At 29.1% G+C, this 3,290-nt stretch overlaps 1 pseudogene; it reads right to left on the bottom strand.

Moving 5' to 3' along the window:
* Positions 1 to 1,705: 1,705 nt before the first annotated feature.
* Positions 1,706 to 3,052, bottom strand: LOC114074233 (annotated as a pseudogene).
* Between the last annotated feature and the right edge of the window lie 238 nt (positions 3,053 to 3,290).

Genomic DNA, 3,290 nt, shown 5'->3' with positions numbered 1-3,290 from the left:
TTGTATTATATAATCATGTATTAACATCATAATAGATATTTAGTTATTTTAAAAAAATAACCTTTTACTTTAAAAAATATTTGATGATAAAAATGCAATTCACTTAAGCTCTAATTCCCAAAAAAATGTATTGTGATTTTACCATTTTCTTATTTTATAGTTGATTTTTTTTTCTATCATGATTAATTTTAAAATAATTTTGCTGATTTTTTTTATAACTGCGTGAAGCGCGGCCGAATTCCCTAGTATAATATAAAGAAAGTAAATCTAAGAAGTAAGGTAAATAATTTAGAGATTAACTTGTGTGCACTAACAGTATGAAGTTTTTTTACACTATTTTCTATTTTTAACGGTAATAGCTAAACGCAGTTAAACCTCTAATCTATTTCTTTTTAAAATTTATTAATTTTCTTCTCTTTATTAGACTCCATAATCATTGAAATTTTCTTTCGTTGTCTCAGACTCCATAATCATCTGACTTGGGATTATTCCATCCAAACATTTTAAAGAATTGAGCTTAATTGGATTGTCTAAGATTGATTGCACTTTTTAATATTTAGAAAAATAAAAATTGTAGTACAATTTTCACCTGATTGCGTTACACTTCATTAGATACCAAATGTAATAACAACATCATAACTCAGTATAATATCATAATTTTGATCAAAGGATTATACTTATGTCATCTATAAACACGAATTATAAGCTTTGTGCACCTTTACACCGCTATAAAGCAATCTAACACTCCCTTTTGGCCCTTTTATTTGTTCTTGATAGATCATTTCTATATACAAATGTGAAAACTTGAATAAAACAAAAAAAGATCAAATCTTGCAAGTTAATTATGCTATTTTAGTCCCTTTTCATGTCCAAGATTTTCATTTTTAAACACCCTTTTGGCCTTTTTTCTTTGTTCTTGATAGATATTGCTAGATACAAGTGTGACAACTTGACCAAAAAGACAAAAAAATCAAATCTTGAAAGTTAATTTTACTTGTAGAGGTTAAGTTATTAGACGGGTATTGAAATTTTCAAATACCATTCGATCTTTTTCTTTGTTCTTAAGAGATATTGCAATATGCAAATGTGACGTGTTCAAAAATACATAAAGATCAAATCTTGAAAGGAAAAAACTGTATGTTAGAACCTAGAAATATTTTCTACCAAAAAAAAAACAAATCAATTCTAGATGTTTGTCTCTCCATGAGTCTCGAAGCTCGAGTCTCGAAATTCTAAAAACATTTTTAACATTCACAAATCATAAATCTTGCATGTTCATCAGATCCTGAAAAAGTACTAAAAGTCATTTTAACATGTATAGATGTACAAATACGTTATAATTATATAGGAACACGATAAGAGTAAACCTACACTGAATGAGGTATGATATCCATGGTTAATTTTTCCTCGAAATGATTCTAAATATGATTGGATTGCTTCTTTAAAAAGCAAAAAGAAGTACAATTTATTAGATAAATATATGGAAGTAAATAAAATTAAATATTAATAAACACATAACATAAAGTATCTCAAGAAGAATTTAACATTATAGGAGTTGTACTAGGAGATGTACTAAGTAGTGATGATGTGCTTTGAGGTCCCAATTCAACATTAGAGTTCGAAATATACATCAAATATAAAAGTTAGAAAAATGATAATCAATAATTATTGCATTATATAAAGTGTTGCATTGTATAAAGTGAGATTAACTCATTCTATTGTCTTTGCCTTTCCCTTTGTCCTTTGCCTTGTCATTCCTTGAGCTTTTGATTTGACTTGTTTGTTTCTTAGAAGAACATTTTCTGACCTTCGGAGATTTTTCCAAACCACCTTTAATTATCAATGAATTTGGATGTCCTTTAGTTACCACACATAAAGGGTCAATCAAGATAGTGTTTTGTCTCTGCTCACTTATGTTTAGTTTCACATTTCACTCGTTAACTAGACAATCACATATATTATTATTCTCGACATCATAAGGAAGTTCATCAAGTTTTTTCATATAGTTGGGATAATCTTTGATACACAAATTTATAATGTCTTTCAGACTGTATATCTCGTTCAAAGAGACCAAAAGTATGCATCATAATATTGTTGAACCATATAGAGGAAGGCTTCAAATTATTCACTTGTGATCTGTCGTGCAATTTTTCTTTGGTTACATACATGGTCCATCGATTCAATAAATAACAGGGTGGAAGTGAGTAAATTTTTTTTCTTTATAATACCAAAAGCACATGCCTACATAAGATTCTCATGAACTCAAACTTACAACAAGAACAAGTAGCATCATTCAGTATAAGGTTCAATCTAACCGTGTATGTAGGTTTTTGTTATTGAAACAAATGAACCTTATAGATATGTATTCCATCCCAAATCTCAATCTTTTATGAAATAAATTTTTGAGACTGAATCAATTCTTCTTGAAATCCTTCTTTTGAAAAAATCACTGAGAACTGCTTGCATTGTTTTGATTACTTTGGTTTCTTGATCTCGAATGGAGTTTATCAGTTATTTATATGTATTCTTCTCATATTCCCAGTACACATCCTACAGAATTTCCAAAAGGAATATACCAAAGTGGTGTATATAGCTTTTTAGGTACATGGGTTGAACCGAAAGCAATAGTTTCAATAAGGAGCATGAATATATATGTGAGAAGCCCCTAGCTTTTACCAAATACTATTTCTGAACTCATCATTTACAAAGTAGGATAGGGTAAATTTAAAAGTTGATGCTATCAAGTTTATATCTTGAATCCAACTCTTATCCAATACCATATTTGAGATGACATATTTCGAAGAAAAGATTAAACCTTCATGACTACTTAACAAAGAGAAATGAGGGAAGCATAAATAGTAAAGAAAGGAAAAAAGAAATCCTAAAGTTTAAGAACCTTATTGAGCGCCTGAATTTTAGCAACACAAACATCATCATCTTTTCCAGAGTTCTCCTGCAAAAAATAGTTCTTACATTTAGCATTTTTCTCATGCATGCTAGTTGTTTTCAGAGCTACGCTACTCGGATCCTCAACAAATACTATCGTGCTCATCGCTTTAGTAGGATTCAAAACACATCTAACAATACTTTTAAAGAGTTTGACCTATATATTCAAAGATAATGTACCAAGTTATTACAAGTTTTTTAGGCTCACATCAAATAATTTATTTTGCTCCTTGTTGCACTTCTATATGGTTTTCACAACCAACAAAGAGCACCTGAAATCTTTAATATCCATTTCATTTTGATAGTAACACAAATCGTTATCAGATCTGTATATTTTCAAGTTA

This window comes from Solanum pennellii, chromosome 10, assembly GCF_001406875.1.
Source record: "Solanum pennellii chromosome 10, SPENNV200".
NCBI classification, from domain to species: domain Eukaryota; kingdom Viridiplantae; phylum Streptophyta; class Magnoliopsida; order Solanales; family Solanaceae; genus Solanum; species Solanum pennellii.
The sequence above is the reverse complement of the archived record's forward strand: the minus strand, read 5'-3'. Positions and strand labels throughout refer to the sequence as shown.